A 23724-nucleotide genomic window follows, 5' to 3' on the forward strand; every position below is an offset into this window, starting at 1 on the left:
TTTGCTGTGCATTCACTCTGCCTGGCTGCATCTCTGCATTTTCTCAATATTCTTCTGACACTAATCTGCAGCCCAGTTTAGCATCTGGAGCACTTGAATAAATTCAACTTGATCCCTCATTCAATGATATGGATTGATATAGATTATGAACACTCAGGGCACCTGCAGCCTCCCAACCTAAAAGTGACCCATTTACTCTTGTGTTTCCATACAATCAGTGGTCTAAATCAGTGCTGACTCAATTGTTACTTCTCTATTTTAAGTGCTTGTGGTTCAGTAGTTGCTGTGAATTGGTCAAAACATTACAAGTTTTTGAGGATGTTTTGTGATCTTCCTTGATGCATTTTCTGAATCTTCCTGGAATTTTTTTGGTGTGACAAAACTTGAAGAACAGTACTTTATTTGGTTGGGATCAGGTATATACAGTGGTGCTAGGAAGTTCATGAACCCCGTAGACTTTCCTCTATTTTTGCATAAATATGACTTAAAAGTGATCAGATCTTCATATGGGTCCTAAAACTAGATAAAGAAAACCCAATTATACTTGTTCATTTAGTTATTGAGAAAAATGATCCAATATTACATGTATTTGTTGGAAAAAGTATGTGAACTTTTGCTTTAGTAATTGGTATGACCCCTTTTTACAGCAATAACTTCAACCAAATGTTTCTGGTAACCGTTGATCAGTCCTGCACATCGGCTTGGAGGAATTTTAGGCCATTCCTCCTTACAAAACTGCTTCAACTCTGGTATGTTGGTGGGCTTCCATGTATGAACTGCTTGCTTCAGGTCCTTCCACAACATTTCTGCAGGATTAAGGTCAGGACTTTGACTCGGCCGTTCCAAAACATGAATTTTCTTTTAAGCCATTCTGTTGTTGGTTTATTCTTGTGTTTTGGATCATTGTCTTGTTGCATTTTCCAACTTTAGGTGACAGACTGCTACCCTGTAAAATGTCTTGATACAATATTGAATTCATTGTTCCCTCAATGATTGCAAGCTGTCCAGGCCCTGAGGCAGCAAAGCAGCCCCAAACCGTGGTTGTCCTTCCACCATGCTTCACAGTTGGGATGAGGTTTTGGTGTTGATGTGCAGTGCCCTTTTTCCTCCAAGCATAGCAATGCGCATTTCTGTCAAACAGTTCAACTTTTGTCTCATCTGTCCATAGAATGCTGTCCCAGAAGCATTGTAGAACATCCAGGTGGTGTTTTGCAAACTTGAGATGTGCAGCACTATTCTTTGAGAGCAATGCTTTCCTCCATGGTATCCAGCCATGAAAACCATTCTTGTTCTGTGCTTTTCTTATAGTGGATGGCAAGTGAGCAGAGACAATAACAAGTTCTAGATATTCCTGAAGATCTTTTGCTGTGACCCTTTTTCACCTTCTTCAGCATTGCAAGTTGTGCTTTTGTGTGATCTTTGCTGGATGCCTACTCCTTGGGAGAGGAGCAACAGTACTGAATTTCCTCCACTTGTAGACAGTTTCTTTTATTGTGCACTGGTGATCCTTCAGGTCTTTAGAAATACTTTTTGTATCCTTTTCCAACTTCACACATCTCTGCAATTCTTCTAATGTCCTCTGAAAGTTGTTTTGATTGAGGCATGGTGCACATAAACAGTTCTTTCTTCAGAAGAGCAGATTCTGTCAGTAACCCAACTTTGTGTGCATTTTAATAAGGCAGGGCACCTCGACAACTCAAACCTCCATTCTCGTCTCATTGATTGGAACACCTGACTCCAAATACCTTTTGTAGAAGGCATTACCCGAGAGGTTTACATACTTTTCCAACAGAGGCATTTAATATTGGATATTTTTTCCCAATAAGTAAATGAACAAGTACAGTGTTTTTGTGTTATCTATTCAATTGGGTTTTCTTTATCTTGATTTAGGACTTGCATGAAGATCTGATCACATTTTAGGTCATACTTATGCAGAAATAGAGGAAATTCTACAGGGCTCACCACTGTAGAAGGTGCTGAGCCACCCAATGATGCTGGCTGAAAGTGATCCAAGATATTATCGGGCTGTGGAAGAGGACACTGACATTGATTTGCTTGTCCTATCTGTCTATTTGAATGATTTGCAGAAATTACATTGCAGTGCTTTGAGGTGCCAACTATTGGTTACGCTCATCTCAAAAACAGAAGGGGGAGGGAGGTAACACAAAGTAACAGAGAAACTCAATGGGTCAGGCAGCATCTATAGAGGGAAATGGAAAATGGAAAATTTATGTTTTGGATCAAGCCCCTTTCTCTAGATTGTAAGGTGGGCTCTGTCGCTTTTCCTTGGGCAGCTGGAAGCTACACAGGATGCAACGAAGAAATTCATAATCAAAGCCTGTTTTGCAGAGAGGTGGAAAGTGATTAATGCTTTGCAAATTCTTGCACGGATCCTGATTGTCAGAGAGAAGTTTTATATGGATTGGTAGAGGACCCTTGTCTTCTGTATGTTTAATACATGGCTTATCATCTTGTATACTTTAGAGAACAAATGATAATTACTTGGAGCTCAGTGTTTTCATGTACATGTGCCCAAACACTGTCTGCATATTATAAATCATAAATGCTTAATATTTACATAGAGTTGGATGGCATAAATTATGAAACTCTGTACAGAGAAACTGTACAAACTCTCAGCCCTATTCTGCATTCTGTACCTTGTACTACTTATATTTTATGGTATATGAATGGTATGTAAAATAAGTTGTTCTTGCACCTTGGTACATGTGAGAATAAATACATCAATTTACAAACTGTTAGATACAATCTACTAAAAATGTTGAGTCAGCAGATAGTGTAGTGAATAAAATGACAGATTGAAAACCATAAGGTACCTTCTATTAGTCATAGAAAAGTACAACACAGAAACAGGCCATTTGGCCCACCTAGTCCATGCTGAATCAATGAAACTGCCTGGTCCCATTGACCAGCACCAGGACCATAGCCCTCCATACTCTTCCCTTCCATGTACCTATCCAAAGTTCTCTTAAATGTTGAAATTGAGCTTGATGCATCACTTGTGTTGCATTCCACACTCTTCCAACCATCTGAGTGAAGTTGTTTCCCCTCACGTTCCCTTTAAACTTTTTACTTTTCACCCTTAATCTTTGACCTCTGGCTGTAGTCCCACCAAATCTCATTGGACAAAAGCCTGCTTGTATTTACTGTATCTATACCCCTCATAATTTTGTATGCATCTATCAAATCTTCCCTCAATCTTCTACATTCCAACAAATAAAGTCCTAACCTATTCAGTCTTTCCTTATAACTCAGGTCCTCCAAACACGGCAACATCCTTGTAAATTTTCTCTATAGTCTTTCAACCTTCCTTACATCTTTCCTGGAAGTAGGTGACCAAATCTGCACGCAATACTTCAAATTAGGCATCACTGATGTCTAATACAATTTCAACATAACATCCCATCTCCTGTACTCAATACTTTGATTTATGAAGGCTAATGTGCCAAAAGCTTTCTTTACAACCCAATCTACCTATGCTACCACTTTCAATGAATTATGTACCGTTATTCCCAGATCCCTTTGTTCTACCAAACTCCTCACTGCCCTTCTGTTCACTGTGTAAGATCTACCCATGGTTAGTCCAACTGAAGTGCAACACCATGCATTTGACTGCATTATATTTCATCTGCAATTTTTCAGCCCATTTGTCCAGCTGGTTGAGATTCCACTGCAAGCTCCAATAGTCTTAACTTGCTGTCCACTACACCCCTAATCTTGGTGTCATTTGTAAATTTACTGATCCAGTTAACCATATTGTCATCCAGATCATTGATCTGGATGACAAACAATGGATCCAGCACTGATCCCTGTGGTACTCCACTAGTCACAGGCCTCCAGTCAGAGAGGCAAGCATCTACTACCACTCACTGACTTCTCCCTCAAAGCCACTGTCTAATCCAATTTAGTGTGATGGAGAGTCTCGGCCTGAAACGTTGACAGTGCTTCTCCCCATAGATGCTGTCTGGCCTGCTGTGTTCCACCAGCATTTTGTGTGTGTTACTACCTCACCTTGAATGCCAAGTGACTGAACCTTCTTTACCAACCTCCTCTGTGGGACGTTGTCAAATGCCTTGCTTAAAGTCCATGTAAACAACATCCACTGCCTTGCCTTCGACAACTTTTCTCTTAACTTTCTCAAAAGACTCTATAAGATTGGTTACTCATGATCTACTATGCACGAAGTCATGCTGACTATGCCTGATCAGTCCATGTCTATCCATATATCCGGTCCCTTAGAAAACCACCTAATAACATTTATCAGGTGAACTAGTTCTTGCAATTTCTGACAAATGATGTACCATGTTCAAATGGAATAAATGAGAGGAATAGTTTCTTCAAAAAACAATTGGAAATTCTTATGGAGGTGCTTATAGTTGGAAGAATAAAGATCAGCAGAAGCAGCATCTTCATGTACACGTTAAACCAAATCAAAATATATGAATACTGGTCTTTTTGCAGGGGAAAGAGACCCCATGCATATATTTTACATGATGAGCTGCAGCCATTGACTTTACTTTTAGTAGGCAGATTCAATTTCAAGTATCACCACGTCCAACATCAGCATCTGCAGACTCTTTTGCTTAGTGTTTCTTATCTTGTAGCACATCCTTGGTTGATTGCAAGTTGACTCTGTAATCTACTTATAAAATTGGAGGAAAATCAGATCCTGAAAAATCTGGAAATTAAAACAGAAGATGCTGAAATGCTGAGCGGCATTTGTAGCCAGAGGAACAGAGTTAATGTGCCAGGCCTATGCCCATTTTCAGAACTAAGAATGTGAGAAAAGTTAGTCTTCCGTGGTAGAGGTGAGGGAGGAATGACTAGAACAGAGGGAATATCTCTGATAAGGTGAGATCAGCTGAGAGAATGTTGCCTTTAAAAGTGCATTAATGTACTTTATCTTAGTAATGTTTTGCTAACAATAAAATGGTGGACTTTCGGAGGTAAGACTGTAGTTGTGGAAAAATCAAAAGTGAGCCAGAAAGATGTGACAACCAGAATTGGTTCTCCTGCTAGAGTTACTTAATGGAATACCAAATCCTGAAAGCTGCAACATGCCTAGATGGAAAATGCGGTGTTGTCACTCAACCGTCGGCCTCACCACACAGTTCAGAAGACCCCAAACAGAAGAGTTAGAATGGAATGAGGAATGCGTAATTAAAGTGCCACAAGTTGAAAGGTTCAAATCACACCAATGGACAAAGTGGGTGAGCCCACAATCTGCATTTGCCTCCTCCACTATTGGGGGGGACCACATCGTGAGCTGAAGAACAGGTGTTACATATGGTAGCATAGTGGTTGGTGCAACGCTATTACAGCTCAGGGTATCGGAGGCTAGAATTAAATTCTGACTGAGTTTGTACTTTCCTTCCCATTAACGCATGGATTTCCTCTGGGTGCTGCGGTTTCCTCCCAGATTCCAAAGATGTACCTGTTAGTATGTTAATTGGTCATTGTAAATTGTCCTGTGATTAGGTTGGTGGGTGATGTGGCTCACTGGGCTGGAAAGACCAGGTCCACACTGTGTTTCTAAATTTAAAGATTTTGTAGTTTCATGGGAAAGTGTCATGGGGGAGTTGTGAAGGAGCAATCTCTTCAACATGTTGAAAGGAGGGGGAAGAGGAAGGAGTGTCCGGTGTGGAATCTTATTAGAACTATGGAAAATGTGAAAGATCTTGTCGTTTATGCCATTCATTTTGGGTCTGTTTTTCTAAGTGATCAAGTTCACTGAACATGTCTCACAGCCTTTCAATTAACAGATTATGCTTCTAACTGCTCAATGGTCTCACTTTAAAAGTGTATTGCTAAGGAGTGGAGCTTCACTGTACTGGGACCCATTCTGGCACTGTGTGAATGCAGTGCAGAATGATTGTGATATGCTTGGAGTGTTTACTTAGTTGCACAACTCAAAATAATATTGTTATGCTGTTACCTGATATGTTCAGAGAAAGTCTATGCATCCTGAAACATGGCATTGTTCATTATGTAACACTGAGGATGGAATAAATGATCTGACTTCAAATAGGTTTCTGAATTTGAATTATGATAATGCCAACTCTGTTACCTTTATGCTTACTGTTTTCCCTGATGTATTTTGCCCTATATTTATGAGAACCAACATATCAGAGTTTGTAACGAGTCAATCATGCTATTGTTGTTTGTGGAACATTGCCCTAGGACAATTGGCTGCCATGTTTCTTTCATTATAACAGTGGTGACACTTCAGACATACTTTTTAAAAAAAAACCTGGCAAGAGCTTTAGGTTGCTCTGAGATTATGTAAGGCATTAAAAAGTTCCAAGTCATTTTTCTACATGACATGTAATAAGTTTGACACAGTATAAAGTTTCTCAAAAGATAACTCATTATCAATGTGATGTTTTTCTTAAATCCTGATTTTTGTTAGTTAACTCAACCTCTTTATGTGCCCACCACTGCCTGTTACAGTTCAAGGTTGTACACAGGGCCCATATGTCTAAAACTAAATTATCTTGCATTTACCCAGATGTTAATCCCTGCTGCGACAAATACAAAAGGGGTGAGGCTTCCCTTATTCAGATGTACTGGACATGCCCTAGCTTGGAAAAATACTGGAGAGATGTTTTCCAAACTCTATCCCAAATACTTAATTACAATCTGGAACCTAACCCTTTGATTGCTCTTTTCACCATCTCTGGAGAGGGGGACACGCACCTAAGTCCAACCAAAACGTCACTCACTGTCTTTTGCCTCTCTTTTGGCAAGGCCAGCAGTCTTGCTCAGGTGGAGAAGATGCTGCCCTGCCCACCCATGCTCAGTGGCTTACGGACATCATGTCCAGTTTGAGAAGATCCATTATTCAACTCTCAATTCAGACACAAAGTTTCAAAAGGTGTGGGGACCCTTTCTTGAATATTTTCAGAATTCCCAGCCAAACTGAAGGTTCATCCCTTCTTCCTTTCCTCTGCACACAACTCACTGACTTTCAGCATTTTCTGGTAAAATTCTACGAACTCAAGACGTGTAAACATACAACAGTTTGTGTGTTAGGAAAATACACCTTCTCTATACCAATGCAGCTCTGTGGGGACAAAGGTTCTGTTTAACCTTTTTTGCTAATGCAATGATGGCTTGGAGAGGGGAATTGGGAGGGGTAGGTCAGGGCAGGGAGGCAACCAAAGCATGATTGTACTATGGGTGCATCTCCCTCATAGATGTGAATTGTACATTTGTTATGTACTGCACAAACCTCCTTTGTTCTATGCTTTCTTGATTTTAAAAAAAACCAATAAAAATATTGCTGAGAAAAAAATTTGATTTTTGAACAAAATAATTTTTAAAGACGTGCATGCTAGGACCCAGGACAGGTCCTCCAAAATAATAACATGGAGAAATTTGAAGTTGCTGACCCTCTCCACCTCTGAGGATTGGTTCATGGACCTCTGGTATCCTTCTCCTGAAGTCAATATTCATTTCCTTGGTCTTGCTGACATGGAGTAAGAGGTTGTTGTTATGGCAACAGTGAGCCAGATTTTCAATCTGCATCCTATATGCTAATTTGTCACCACGTTTGATTTGGCCTACAACACTGGTGTCATCAGCAAACTTGAATATGGCATTGGAGCTGTGCTTGGCCACACGGTAATAAGTGTAAAGCGAGTAGGGCAGGGGGCCAAGCACACAGCCTTGTGGTGCACTTGTGTTGATGAAGGTCGTAGAGAAGATGTTATTGCCAATCTGAACTGACTGGGTCTGCAAGTGCTGAAATTCAGAATCCAGTTGCACAAGGAGGTATCGAGGCCAAGGTTTTGAAACTTATGGACTACTTTTGAGGAGATGATAGTATTGAATGTTGAGCTGTAGTCGATGAAGAGCATCCAGACTTATGCATCTTTGCTGTCTAGATGTTCCAGGGTTGAGTGAAGAGCTGGTGAGATGGTATCTGCTGTGAACCTGTTGTTCTGGTAGGCAAATTAGAGAGGGATCCAAGTCGCTTCTCAGATACGTTTCATTACCAATCTCTCAAAACGCTTCATCACTGTGGACACAAGTGCAATTGGGTGATAGTCATTGAGGTTAAAGATCTCAGTGAACTCTTCAGCCATTGGATCAACACAGGTTTTTTGTACTTGTCCAGATACCCTGTCTGGGCCAGATGATTTTCATGGGTTCACATTCCTGAAGTTGCTTGCCACTATCAAGTGGGGATTGGGCTGGTGGCTCTTCCCAGGCTGTACTTGTAATGTTCTTGGTACTCTGGTCATAGTTGACCATTTCTGAGTAAACTGCATTCTTTTGGGGTGTAACTGGCCACAAGCAGCTGCCTGACTTGTCTTTGATGTTTCTCCTTTTGCATCCTTTAGCAATGAACAAACCAGCTGTTGATTCTGCTTCCTTACCTCCTAGGATGGAATTTAGTTTGTCAGAACACAAAATACTTGTATTTTCTGCTTTTGTTTATTCAGTTCAGTTTTAAAACATATTTTCTGCATCAGTTGCAGCTGTTCAGCTGGATGTACTCAGTGAATAATAATCATTGAAAGATGGCATTAACATTGTCCAGTTTTGATAAATAGTTGCAAATAAGATTTATTCTTCTCCATCCAATATTCCCTGTTACAAGGTGCAGCAAAAATCAATTTCTCAGTTTGACAGAATCTGAAATAATCAGAATAACTCCTAGAAAACTAAATTAAAAATAGAAGATGCAGGGAAAGCTCAGCAGATCAGGCAGCATCTGTGGAAGGAGAAAGAATTAATATTTCAGGTTTAAACCCTTCATCAAAAATGGGAAAGAGAGAAAAGGAATTGGTCAAGCAGCAGAAGATGGAGTGAAGGGATGGATAGGACAAAGGGACTGACAGTGATAGGGATAGGTCAGGCTGGCTGTGGAGATAAGTGATGGTCAATGGGTTAATGGTAGCAGTCAGTGATAATGCAAAGTAGTGTAAAATACAGCAAAATGTAGGGCTGTTGGACACATTGAACAGATCAGACTGTGCGAAGAGGGTAATTCTGATGCAGACAGAGAAAATGAGTTTTCAGTTGCTGAATTAGATACGGAATCCAGAGGCTGCACACACTTAGAGGAAAGATGAGGTAAGAGGAAGCATGTGGTCACTCCGGCGGACTGTGTGCATGCGCTTTGCAAACCAGTCACTCAATCTGCATTTAGTCTTTCCATTGGAGAGGAGACTAGTAGAAAGAAATGTTCTTTTGTCATCTCTCAAAGACTTATTTAATCTCTCCCATTCTCAAAACCACTGCGTTCCTTGTTGAAATGTAGAATCCTTGCTGGCATCAAGGGAAAAGACTTCAGATGTAGAAAATGTAAAATAAAAACATAATATGATGGAAGTACTCAGCATGTCAGGCAACACCAGTGGAAAAAGCAACAAGGTAAAAGCTTTGAATCTGAGCTTGCATCAGAACCAGGCAAAGAAAGAAAACAAGTGTGATTTTTAGGTTTGAAGTGGAAAGGGAAGACGAGGATAATTTATTAAAGAACACAGATCAGTACAGGCCCTTCAGCCCACAATATTATGTTGACCTTTTTGGCTACTCCAAGATTAATTTAACTCCCAGTTACCTGTCCATTTTTCTTTCATCCATGTGCTTATCCAAGAGTCTCTAAATGTCCCTAATGCTTCTGTCCCTACCACCCCCAGCAGTGCATTCCATGCATTTACCACTGTTTTTTTAAAAAAAAATTACCTCTGACATCCCTCCTGTACTTGACCCCAATCACCTTAAGTGTATTCCCTCTTATATTAATTTGGCCAGCTGATGGTGTAGTGGCATCAGCGCCAGACTTCGGAGTTCGAATCCAGCTGGTTCCCTTGCACACTTCCCATCCGTGCTGGGTTCGGCGCTGAGCTAGCAACTCGGCCTCGTAAAAACAAGAAAGCCTGCTAAAAAAAAACACTGTCACGACGGCATCCCAATGACTGCACTCAGAGTTAAGGGCTTTCTTCGTCTTCTCTTGTATTAATTATAGCTATGCAGGGGGAAAAGGTGCTGGTTGTCCATCCTAGTTCTGCCTCTATTCATCTTATACACCTCGATCAAGTTGGCTCTCATCCTCCTTCACTCTGAAGAGACAACCTTAACTTGGTCAATCTTTCTTCAAAAAGAACGTATAATGCAGTGACATTCTGGTGCTGCTGTAACTTATTTTCTGCTACTTATCTATTTAATACCATTTTCTATTACTGTCTTGTTTTTATCTACCGCTTTGTTTGAATGCCTGAGAGGAAGCCAAACAGAGTTTCATTGTACCTATGTATAATGACAATAAAGATCATTCAATTCAATGCTGGTTGGGAGATGATGAAAGCCTTTTTGTGAATGATACAACTGAAGGAGAAGCAAAACTTTGACAAACTTCTATAGATGTGTAGTGGACAGTATATTGACTGGCTGTATCACAGCCTAGTGTGGAAACGTCAATGCCTTTGAATGGAAAATTCTGTAAAAAAAAATAATGGATTCGGCTCAGTACATCATGGATCCCCACCATAGAGCACATCTACACGAAATGCTGTCGTAGGAAAGCAGCATACATCATCAGGGATCCCCACCACCTGGGTTATGTTCTCTTCTTGCTGCTGCCATCAGGTAGAAGTTACAAGAGCCTCAGGACTCACAACCATGCTCAAGAGTAGATACTACCCCTCAGCCATCATGTTCTTGAACAAAAGGGCATAACTTCAGTTAATAAAAACACAATGTTGGCAGAACTCAGCAGGCCAGACAGCATCTATGGGAGGAGGTAGTGATGACGCATGTTTTTATTTATTTCCAGCATCTGCAGATTCACTCGTGATAACTTCATGCTAATCTTCTCTGTATCGTTCCAATTTTAGTATATGTGCTGCCGAAGCGAGCACGCTTGTGATAACTTCAGTTAACTTAATTTGCCAGTCCTTGAAATGTTCCCACAATCATTGACTTCACTTTCAAGGATTTTTTATCTCATTATCTCGGATACTCCTTATTTATTGCTATTTACTTATATTTGCATAATTTGTTGTCTTCTGCACTCTGGTTAATCTTTCATTGATCCTGCTATAACTACTATTCTACACATTTGCTGACTATGCCCACAACACAATGAATCTCAGGGCTGTATGTAGTGACATATACTGTGTGTACTTTGATAATAAAACTTACTTTGAACTTAGAAATACAAGTAAATCAAGCAGGGCATTAGAGTAAAAGCAGTGCAAAGAGAAAAATGTGAGTTAATGAACACTGAAGTTTCTGGACATCTGAAATAAAAGAGAATGCTTTAGATACCCCGCAGTTAAGATGACTAAAGGTTAGTTATTTGGTGAGTCAGCATGCCAGTACAAGGTTAGAGGGCCTGAAGTCACACATAGCCAGCAGAGATACTTCTCAGTTATTAAGTCTGATTAGTTCCCTGGTGTGTTGAAGTTGATTGATGGACACAATCTGGGTCCTGGACTCTAACTCTTCACAGATGCTGCCTAATCTGCGAAGTGTTTCCACAGTTTTCTGTTTTAGTTGCTAGTGAAGATTCCTCCATTGTCTCCCCCTACCTATTTTTGTTCCACCTCCTGATGTCCCCCCAAGACTCTGCACTTCCTTAGTTCTTTTCTGGAACTCTGCTTTCACTTAGTCTGGTATCAGTAGCTGTGTCCCCTGCTGTCCTCAACTGACTCTCTAATCTTCCATTTTCTCCAAAATACTGAAGGTATCTGAAAGTCTGAAATAAAGACACACAGACTCAGGAAATGCTCAATAGTCAGGCAATATCTGCTGAGAATAATTGTTGACCTTGTCAGTAGAGCTGTGTTAAATAGGGGATAAATTCGAACTTCTCTTAGTTTTATAAAAGGCCATTGCCTCCAGTTGTTAATCTTGGTTCTTCCTCCAGGAATGTTGACTGATCGGTTGTGTATTTCTGGCATTTTAAGTTTTCTGCTCTCTCTCACCTTATTTGAAGTACGGGTTAAATTCCACCTCTCCGAGCAAGCTTGTAACCCGCTCCACTGTTATTTCCTTAAGTGGTTCTGCTTTGGACGCCATAAATTCTCGCGAAGGGGGTTATCCAAATCCCTTTCGTTGACCCCCAGATCTTCTGCCGTTATGTCAGCGTTGTTTACTGTAACTAGAAAACGGCAGTGATTGAAATTATTTACGTTTCTGTTGCGTGCGATCTTTGTGCATTCTAAAAACTACTGGTCAATTAAAAGCGCTGCTGCCTTTTCTCAGGACCAGCGCCAACTATTCTGTGCAGGGCCTCAGAAAGTTAATGATATAATACTGGAAGGGATTCAATCTAATGAGACTTGAGTGGAGATGAGTGGTTTGCAAGAGAACGCTGATTTTCGTGTGACCGACTGACTAGTTTGTTGGGTGTTGGAATTACCTGAATGCAAAGTAAATCACCACCCCCCCCCTTATTTTCTGGGACATTCTAGATTCTTAAGTTATATATCTATATAAAATATTACATATAACCGTTTTCCCTTTCCAGAGGGGATTTCTGGAGTTTGTATATGATGGTAGAGATTGGGCTGTCGAGTGTGGTGCGATAATTTACCTCAGGAGAAGTATGGGGTGTTGTCAGTCATCTCCCGCCCATTTCGTGCATTGAAGTCGAGTGCAAGTCTATTGTCATGAGCATTCATACTCACGGTATAAATGACTCGATTTTTTTTATTAGCTTCGGGATATAATGCCTTGAAGATTTTTTTTGCACAATTATTAGGATCCTCAATCCTAATAATTGAGGATGCTTCTTGACTTTCTGAGGCGTCAACTCGATTCTGTAGCGCGTAGTCAAACAGAATCATTGAGTTACATACAGAGTCATACAGCGCAGGCACGGGTCCCTCGCCTCGCCGTGTCCATCAAGTTCATATCTATGCACAATGTCACATATTTATTCATGCCGTTCAGCCCAGTGTGCTGATCTATCCCATTCTCCCGTTTACTTTTCCCCAATGACCTGCTCCCTTTGCCACCTCCGCCAGGAGCAGCACTTGGTGTAGCTAATATTGCAACAGGACTCGTAGATGTTTGCCTTATTTGAAGTTCTGAAGAACTGAGGCCATTTACAGAACAACTGCATCAAACCGAACCAGGACTTGCATTTGTTCCCAAGACCTCAGCTAAAGTGTGTTTGTCTATTACTTGCAGCAATGTGTGTGGAAAATTAGTTTTGTGTCCCCAGGGACAAATTTTACCCTCCTGATACATCGTTTTACAGTAACTCCACATCTGCAATTTGAATATTTTTAACAGTAAACACACAAAATAAATAATATTAGAAATGACAAGCCTTGGGGATACGTGAGAGTATTTCCAGTTCGTAGCAGTCTGTGTGTGTGTGTATGTTTACACAAGTCAGAGGAAGGGACAAAACTTGCGGGATTAGGATTGTCCGTCCGTTTTGGTGGTTGTGGCAATGCGTACAACCGAGCTAAACTCTGTTGAACAATCTGCACTTGGAAACCTGGCCAGAGAGAGCGCAGCGGCGGCACTTGGTGTAGGAAGTGTATGCTCTCGTTTGATAAATTACTAAGCTTCCAGCGGGGACTCACAGTCCCCTTTTGCAGTCTGGTTTTATTATTTGGTTTTAATCCCGGGCCAATCACCGGGTGTACTCCGAAGGATTATTTGTTTGTTGCCGATTTGTTCCTGAGCACACAGGTCGTATTTCAGTGCTTTTCTTATCGCGTTATCTTGTTTGTGATATGCGAGACGGTTTGTGTTTATCGCTCTTTCCTGCTCAACTATTTTCATTGCTTAGAGCTTTCAGTTGCCTCTTTTCCCCGAAAGCTCGCAGTTTTATACCTCCGGGCAGATGTTTGCTGGCTAAAACTGGGTTTGTGTTGGGGGGTTTTCGGAGGGTTAAACGATTAGATACAATCAGGAAATTGACACGCACATTTCCAAACGCTTGAGTCGAAAACTTTATGATTTTAAAAAAAGTTCACTTAAAGTCTGCCTATGTAGATAAATTGTCAAAAGGGTGTTAGATATTGCAGGTTCCGCAGTGCTTTCTATCCATGCCTGATTCCATTCCGTCTTAGTTAGGCAGAGCGAGTTCGATTCACAGATTTGTTCACTTATTCCGACCAGGTGGGTGCACTGGGTTGTCCCAGTGTGCAAGCATTTTGTAAGTCAGAACTAATGAAATAACGCTGCTAAATTACACTTTCAAAACGGCCTTAATCAGATCACAGGCCAGAAACAGTATTAGAAGTCCGAATTTGTATATAATGAAAACAGAAGTCGCTCGATTTATCTTAAACAGTGTGGTGGAAAGGAAGGAAAACAGCCGCAATTTATTTTGTGAATTTAAATAAAAACTTAGCTTGTGCTACGAATTCAGCCTCTTACAGTTGGCAACATCGATTAGCCGGTGATTTGAACACCGAAGTGTCTATATTCGAAAGGCCCCGGCTTCGGTCCCATCAAAGCCCTTCCCGTAAACAGTGACCGTGAGCGTAGAGCGCGGAAGTCTGTAACTACATTTTACTGAAGCATACTTTAATCAGCATGAACACAAAAAGCAAAACGTATTTGGGGGCTAATTTTTTTACACAGCGCCCCAATGTGTTTTTGCAGTTAACAAATACTGCTTGATGTGTAATTACTGTGGTATTTGCATGTGGTAACCTTGAGGTTTCGCTGAATGCACAGTGCACGTTGCATTCAAACACTGGCATGCTAATTCATGCCATCGGTGACGAAGGGGGTTGCACCGAGTGAACCTCAAGGCAAACAAGTTCGTTCCGTGTCCCGGCTTCCGCGGGAGCGCGCGCGGGTCGTCGGTCGCGCGCCCCCGTGCACCGGTCGGTCGGTCGGAACTCTCCTCCCAAATTAACACAGGCTCGTCTCGCTCAGTGCCAGCAGTAATACCCGTGGCGGCGCTGTATTTCCAGTGCTCTCTTATGCAAGATTGCAGATGACACTCTCAGAAATAAAAGCAAAGGTAGTTTTAGAGGATATTGGGTCAGAGACAAGTAGAGTTAACATTAAATACGAAGTTATCTGAAGGTTTGGATAGGAGATTAACTTACAGTTATTCATAATTGGACCTTGTAATTGGGATAAAAGGCTGTAGTCTTGTTGATAGAAAAGCAATCTGTTGGGGGAACTTAGCTGGTGTAGCAGCATCTATGAGGAGGAAGGGAATTATTGGTACTTTGGGTCGAAACCGTATCAGTTCCTTAATGACTGATAATGGCATTTAAGAGAAATTTGCATGTATATGTATTGGAAGAATTCAGAGCAATAGGGACCAAAAGCATACAAATGGGATCAACACGATTGGTATAAATTAGTTTGGGTTGAAGGACCCATTTCTGTACTGTATTATTTGGATTCTATGACAGACCTTTGCTTGATCTGCTGAGTTCCACCAGTGGATCACTGATCTCTTGTTGATTGAGAAAATGGACTTGGAGGTTTGCTTCTGGGCCGTGTGGAGCCAAAAGTTTAGCTTGATGCACAGTTGCCAGGAGGGGAAATGGATTGAGAATGTGTTGTGGTCCTCCTGATGTTTAAATGGAGGGAATTTCTGTCCACCCAAAGCTAGACAGTAGACAAGTAGCAGGATAACATAGTGGTGGTGAGAAGTGCTGTTGAAGAAGAGCTGGATGACATAAGTCATGACTTATTATTTGAAGAACTTAGTTCAAAAGTCAGGAGGTTATGTTGCAACTTTATAAAACTGGTTCGGCCACATCTGGAGTATTTTGTACAGTTCTGGTTGCCTCACTGTAGGAAGGATGTTGAGGCTTTGGAGAGGGTGCAGAAGAGGTTTGCCAGGTTGCTGCCTGGTTTAGAGAGCATGTGCTATCATGAGAGGCTGGATAAACTTGGTTGTTTTCTCTAGAGCACCGGAGGCTGAAGAGAGATCTGATAGAGGTTTCCAGGATTGAGAGGCATAGAAAGAGTGGACAGAGATGAACTGTTTCCCTGGATTGAAATGTCTAATATAAGAGGGAATTCATTGAAGGTGATGGGGGGGGTGGTATGCTCAAGGGGATTTGAGAGCAAGTTTTTTTTTAACTCGAGTGGTGGATGCCAGGAATGGTGGTAGAGTCAAATACATTGGAGGCTTTTTAAATCACTTAAGTGTTTTTGATTTTACTTTTTAGCTGGTTTGGCACAGCACTGTAGACCGACTGTCCTGAACCTGCGCGGTCCTGTACTATGTCAATGTCCTAGGAGTACTTGTAGAATTGAATGTCATGTTTTTGAATGATACTGTCAAGCAGGTTGCTGATGTGGAGATGCAATACCTATTTAATGTCTAAAACTTGCGAGCTCCAATAATACTTATTTCCATGTTGAGGTTAATACAAAGAAAGTATCCTCTAGAGTTGCAGAACAGGAGTTCCTGATGAGTGGTTTGAATTAACATCTGACTATTTGCATATCAGTTCTCTGCTTCCTTAGTGCGTTTATTTTTGATGCCTCCTCAACCAACTCTTTGTCATGATAAATACTCCAATGCTATTTGTTTTACCAATGAACATATAGTGTCATCTTATTACTGAATCTGTAGTGTTCCTGTTTTCTCGTGGAGAGGTGGTGAATACTGTGATATTTCCCTAACCACAACTTCTATCTCTTGGTGATTTTCATTTGTTAAAGAACAAATTTCACACAAAGTCAAAGAACAATTTTCAGTATTCATTTAACATAGTGAGACTTTACATAACGCAGTGGGAGATCACTTCATTGATGTTTATTATTTGAAAGGTTCCGGGTTCACCACAGAATTTAAGACCATTGTCCTTTGGAACATTTTAATAACTATGCCCAGCATTCTATCTATGGTCTATGCTACCCTTCTGAAATTATGGTTCCCAGAACTGGAGGCTATATGCTTGTTAAATCCTAACAAGTGATTATAAGCAAAGTTAATATTTAAGAAGTTTCAATTCCATTTATTTTATTAACAGCTCAATTTGACCTGCCAATTTCAAGAAGAGGCAGAATTTAAACACATAAAGCCCAAATATTATGCTGTAAAGGACTACTGTTCCTGGTTTTATTCTGCTGAACCTCTAAGAGGAGACGAGAATACCTAAATAGCTTGGTAACTTTCAGTTAGCTCTGAGTCTTTTCACATTGCTAAAAGATGCAATATGTTGGAATTACAAAATGGGTTGACTGGTATCTGAAAAACAAAACAGATTTGATTTTGTCCTCTACTCCATCCCAAAAAAAGTCAAAAGTACTAGAATAAGGATATCTTTGTTTTCACCATGGTGCTGAGATGCACCCTAGGATATGCCGGGACACGTCATCAGTGATTAATAATAATAATAATAATAATAATGATGATGAATTATCATTGGGTGTTTTGGATCTTTCAACCTCAGGCACTCTCACCCAGGTGATCCAGCCAGGGTTGATCTGGCCCCCCTGGCTTGTGCCAAGGAGAGAGTAGGTTCTGCACAACGAGCAGCCATCAAACCTCTTCATCCCACCTTTCTAGGCTCACATCGTGCCCTCCACCCCAGACTCTGGCACTGCTCTACCAGCACCTGATATTTGGCTTTCTTACATTCAAATGCCTCTGCAATGTGGTCTTGCCCAAGGACCTGTTAGTTCTACCATGACCATTTGCTTTAATGTTTCTGATAGAATGATCATGTCAAGCTTCACTGATGATAATGCGATGAAGTCAGGAAACTTGAAATGCTTGCTACAAGTTATACAACAATGTAGATTGTGGCTATTTTATTAGAAAGATGTTTGTGAATTTTTATTTAAAATGAACATTTCATTGCATTTAACCTTGTTATTTTGGGCCCAAGATGTGGTCAATACCCTCTTCTCTTGACACCTGTGATTCTGAATTTTTTTTCAAAAGACAAAGGGAATGCAAAATCTGCAGAAAATGATCAGCAGTGCTGGCAGGTCATGTAGTCAAACCTGCAGACTAACCTTTTGAAACTTGTACTTTATTTTTTAATATAAACCCTAATTAATATTTCAAATTTAATTTTTGAGTTGATATTTTGGATTATATAGCTAACAATCAAAATTGGCAATTAAATAATCCAGATCACTCTGCATGTAACAGAATTGCAAAATTAATGAGAATTCATTGTTTCCCTATGACAAGTGAGCGAGGCAATTGTATTGGAGTAATTTAAATACATTCGGATGATGGGAACATTCATATTCTGATGAGTCAGATGGCCTTTTTCTCCTTGTACTTTTTTCCCAAATGGCAGTCTTGTTCTGTTTTCATGATTAATTGAGTCTTCTGTCCTTTTCACATTCCATCCCATCTTGTTCTTCAGCTTTTTTTAAACTGTGATAATCGCTGTTTTTCTTTGTAGCCGTCAGTAGGACATGAAGACGTGGTCAGTGGATATATATTTCTTTTATTTGATTGCAAAAACAGAGTTCAAGAATGTGTAGTGGTAATTCCCAGAGCCACAAATCAAGTGTTGGCTGTCTACCTACCTAAATCTGTGTTTTCCCACTGCTGTTGTCTTAACTGTCAAAAACATTTTTTCCCTCCTCTGAGAGACTCCCAATTTCACATTTACCACATTCTATTTATCTGTTGAGCCTGAGAATGTACATATTAATTTAGAAATTACTGTATTCAAGTCGGCAGCGCCTGCCTTCATGTTGTCCTGAAGCACTACCATTTTCAGACTGAGCAGGCCAGTTAAGAACCCCCTCAGCAGGGCAAAAACTTTATAAATTTGAAGGGCAGAAGAATAAAACTGAGAACTTGTAGGGTAACTATAAATTATGTTGAGGCTGTGGATGAAGTTGTGAGCCATTGATAATAAATACAGTTGTATCTCTGAAGTATGCAGTCTTCTCTGTTCCTGGTAGTAACAGGTTCCTAGAAGACTTGGCCTTGCCTTTCTTGCCGTATAATCAAGAATGAAAGTAACTTTAAAAAATTCAATATGGCTGTACTGCAAAGATCAGCTTCTCTCTAATTGGTATGCAATACTGGCTGAGATGAGATTGCTTTTCTCTTTCCTGACCTATGGTGCAATGTGACCTTTAAAGCTGGAAAGGAAGAGCAAATTTGAAAAGAAAATTGTGATAGTTGTAACCAAGATTATGCGGAGGTTGTGCTATTTTAGGTATCTTTTAGAGCTCCAAAATTTGCACTACCCACTTGGAGATGTCACAGTAATAGTTATCTCATGGCGGCATGCTCACCATGTACGATGACTGTTTACGTGATTCCATTGATCACAGGATAACTAATTATGTCCTGCAGTGACTAATAGGTAGTCAAAATTCAGTCCATTTCATATCAACTTCTGAAGCAACTTTCAACCCTGTATTATCAAAGTACTTGTATTTTATATTCTGTGTAGTTTGTTTCCCTTATTATTGTGAGTAAAAGACAAAGCTGGCTCCCATTTTATGTTAAGTGGAAGGTCAATGAAAAAGCTTTGACCAGTTATTTGACTCCAGATTTTCATCACTGACCAATCAAAGATATAACTGATTTTGTTTCTTTTCTGTTCATGAGCAAAAAGAATCAAAGAGACTCCACATCAAGAGACCACCCAATATTAATAAGTAATAATTACATAAACAAAATATTATGGATGCTTGAAAGGTGGAGTGAGAATGAAAATGCTGGAAGTATTTGTCAGGTTAGATAGCATCTGTAGAGTTTGAAAAAGTGTTATTGTTTTAAGGCAAAGACCAATTCTAATGAAACATGATCAACCTGAAGTGAATAGAGCTTCTCAATCCACAGATGTTGCTTTACGTTACTGTTTTAACCTTACCTAATTGTGTTCATTAACTGTTTTCCACAAATTTAGTTTTGGACACAAATACCAAAGGCTGTTAAATACCAAAGGCTTTCCTAAACCTTCCTGCTTTATTCACAGTTTATAAAAGTTACTGCTGGAAAAATGAACAGCATTTGAGTTTGTACTTCGGCCTTGTCTGTTTTGAGATGCATTTATTTAAAGTTGCAAAAAGTATGCGTCAATGCATGAATTTGTGGAGGATAGGCAGTTGGCCACCAGAGTCCCACTTTGCCTTAGCTTTGGTATGTGATATGCAAATAAATGCTGCAGATCTGTTTGTTCAAGTCACTTTGAGTCATGTTGGGGTACAGCTTCTGCAACAGCTAAAATTCATTGAACTCTCTGCAAGTGGATTAGAGTTGGGGAAATCCAAAATAACCATTAGTTTTTCTCCTCTGACAACTTCTTGCCATTGAGTTGTTCTCGATGAACTGAAGCATTTTCAATGTTTGGTTAAGTCTGAAAATTAAAAGTAAAGAACCTTTAACAATATTTTTATAACAGCATTACAATTTTGAGATTTACCAGTATGTAAAATTTGTAACATATATACACACACGCGCATGCGCACATGCACACACTATTAATTTGTACATATATATATACATATGATTCCCCAGTAAGAATGGCTTCAGCAAAGTTTCAGATCTGACCACGTTGCCCTGGGAAATGGGGCAGGTGCTAGAAAACACAAAGGACGTGGAATCAGAATCAGGTGTATTATCACCAGCACATATTGTGAAATTTGTTGTTATGTGGTAGCAGTACATAGCAATACATAATAAAAACTGAATTACAGCAAATGTATGTTATTAAAATAGATAAATTAAATAGTGTAAAAAAAAGTAGTGAGGTAGAGTTCACGCTTTCAATGTCCATTCAGAAATCTGATGGCAGAGGGAAAGAAGCTGTTCCTAAATCATCGAGTGTGTGCCTTCAGGCTGATGGTACCAATGAGAAGATGGCATGCTCTGGGTGATGTGAGTCCTTAATGATGGATGCCGCCTTTTTGAGGCATCGCTCCTTGAAGATGTCCTGACTGCCGGGGAGGCTGATGTTTACAACTTTCTTCAATTTATTTTGATCTTGTGCACTGCTGTCCCCCCCCCCCCCCATACTAGATGGTGATACAGCCAGTTAGATTGCTCTCCAAGGTACATCAGTACAAACTTGCGAGGATCGTTGGTGACATAGCAAATCTCCTCAATCTCCTAATGAATTCTAGCCGCTGTCATGCCATGTTTGTAACTGCATCTTATGATCTTACATTGGACCCAGGACAGGTCCTCAGAGATGTTGATACGCAGGAGCTTGAAGTTGCTCAATTTTTCCAATTCTCATCCCTCTAGTGTGTATTAGCTCGTCTTACCCTTTATGAAGCCCACAATCAATTCTTTGGTCACTTTTCCTTGGTGTATCTTCCAGCTTTGGATTATCATATACTAGGTCATGAATCTACATGCTGAGTACAGTGGAAGAAAATAATACAAAGGGAGGAAAAGCTGTAAGTATCAGATATTTAAAGGGTTTTCCAGTCAATTCGTTATTTTTGAGGTGTGGTTATTAATACAACACAGCATATAGGGAAATGTTACAGTTTATTTACATGAAGTTCCACAACCGTCGATAAAGTAATGACTAATTTTTTTTTGCTGAGGGATAAATATTGACCAGAACACAGAGAAAATTATTTTGTCCTTTTTCATCTATGTGAAACAGTCAGCTGTGCATTGAAAGATCCACCCTCCCAAGAAGGAAAATATTGGATCTGTGAAGCTTACAAAACTCAAGTTCAATTTACTTTTCTTCTCGATCCTTGGCTGGCAAAACTTGCAATGCATAAATGTCTATCACTGGATGAGTAATGTTAATTTTGATCATAGATAATTGTGTCTACTGATTTGTTTTCCCCTTCGTAATGCTGGGGTGGGGATTGTTGAGGCATCAGACAGTGACACACTTTGGAGTGTTGGGAGCACTGTAAGACTTTCTCCTTTGAAACAGTCAAAATTATTCATGGTCCATTTATTGAATAAGAGTAATTAAGAATTTCCTTTGTGTGATGTTTTATGTCTCATTAAATGAAATAATCCACGAAGGACTGGAGATGGATGAAACAATTTATCATAGTAATTTGTTTCATTTGGAGTTCACAGTTAGAATATAAGAGAAAGGATGTGATGCTGAGGATTTATAAGGCATTGCTCAGACCACACTTGGCAGTTTTGGTCCCTCATTTAAGAAGAGATGTGCTAACTTGTGAAAGGATCCGGAGGAGGTAAATGAGAATGATTCTGGAAATGAAAGGCTTAATATATGAAGAGTGTTTGATGGCTCTGGGCATGTACTTGCTGAAGTTTAGAAGAATGAGGGGGGATCTTATTGAAACTATTGAATATTGAAAGGCCTAGATAGAGTGGATATGGAGAGGATATTTCCTATAGTGGGTGGATCTGGGACCAAGGGGCACTGCCTCAGAATAGCGGGACGTCCGTAGAACAGAGATGAGCAATCTCTTTAGCCAAACAGTGATGAATCTGTGGAATTCATTGCTATGGATGGCTGTAGAGGCCAGGTTTCTGAGTGTATTTAAAACAGAGGTTGATAGAATCTTGATTAGTAAGGTTGTCAAAGCTTATGGGGAGAAGGCAAGAGAATGGGTTGAGAGGGATAATAATTTAGCCTTGCTGGAATGATGGAGTAGACTTAATGAGCCAAATGGCCTAAGTCAGCTCCTTTGTTGTATGAAAGGCAGGTAGAATCAGATTCAATATTAACTATTAAAAAGGAAAAGCTGGGGTGTGAGGAAGGCAGAAGTAAGTGTGACTAACTTGGTAGCTCTTCCAACGTGCTGACGCAACTATAAAGTGACAAATGAATGGCGTCTGTGCCATGTCATTGATTGCATAATGGGGACATATTTTTTTAATGATGTACTTTCAGCCTCGAGTTCACAATGCCCCCTCTGAACAGTTTAATGACTTGACCCGTCATTGTAGGTAGACATGGAGTGAGTGATTTTCTTACTCATTATTGCTCTTTGCTGGAATCTAGATTACAAGGCTGTTGTGCCAAAACAAAGTTGCAGCTAGTAGCTGAAAATCTTGTTTCTCAATTCTGAAATAGCAGCACTTTTTTAAAATCACAACTCTAAATGAACTGACACTTCATACAATTGGCTTCTTCCAGAAATGCCTGTAATCAGGTATGCCTGCCCATTCTGTACCTTCCTTTATAGTCTCTTGACTTTAGTTGTTTTATGGCTAACAATTCCCACCCAGTAAGCATAGAGAGTGGATTCCCATGTGGTTTATGTTATCAAGGGAATTGCAATAAAGTTGATCAAGTTCCTGGGTGTTAATATCTCTGAGGATCTATCCCGGTCACAACACATTGCTCAAGTCAAATCACTTTTTATTGTCATTTCGACCATAACTGCTGATACAGTACATAGTAAAAATGAGACACCGTTTTTCAGGATCGTGGTGCTACATGAAACAATATAAAAACAACACTGAACTATGTAAAAACAGCACAGAAAAAGCTACACTAGACTACAGACCCACCCAGGACTGCATAAAGTGCACAAAACAGTGCAGGTATTATAATAAACAAGACAATAGGCACAGTAGAGTTGGTGTCAGTCCAGACTCTGGGTATTGAGGAGTCTGATGGCTTGAGTGAAATAATTGTTAGATAGTCTGGTCGTAAGAGCCTGAATGCTTCAGTGCCTTTTCCCAGATGACAAGAGGGAGAAGAGTTCATATGAGGGGTGCGAGGGGTCCTTCATAATGCTGTTTGTTTGTGGATGCAGCGTGTGGTGTAAATGTCTGTATGGCGTGAAGAGAGACCCTGATGATCTTCTCAGCTGACCTCACTATCTGCTGCAGGGTCTTGCAATCTGAGATGGTGCAATTTTCGA

General features: G+C 40.1%; 1 protein-coding gene and 1 pseudogene across 5 annotated transcripts in view; one reads left to right on the forward strand and one right to left on the reverse strand.

The window, feature by feature from the left end:
- Positions 1-23724, forward strand: part of dgkza (diacylglycerol kinase, zeta a) — a 473329-nt gene that overhangs the window by 117644 nt on the left and 331961 nt on the right. For 2 of the 5 annotated variants that reach the window (XM_059975475.1, XM_059975476.1), the window contains exon 1: positions 13518-13680. The exons of 2 other annotated variants lie outside the window; for them this stretch is intronic. The gene's annotated coding sequence lies outside the window, so the exon portion shown is untranslated. Of the gene's footprint in view, positions 1-13515; positions 13681-23724 lie in introns of those variants that run through there. One more of the 5 variants, XM_059975477.1, reaches the window with a different exon arrangement.
- LOC132397586 (U6 spliceosomal RNA) lies at positions 10832-10889 on the reverse strand (annotated as a pseudogene).

This window comes from Hypanus sabinus, chromosome 7 (assembly GCF_030144855.1).
Source record: "Hypanus sabinus isolate sHypSab1 chromosome 7, sHypSab1.hap1, whole genome shotgun sequence".
Taxonomy (NCBI): Eukaryota; Metazoa; Chordata; class Chondrichthyes; order Myliobatiformes; family Dasyatidae; genus Hypanus; species Hypanus sabinus.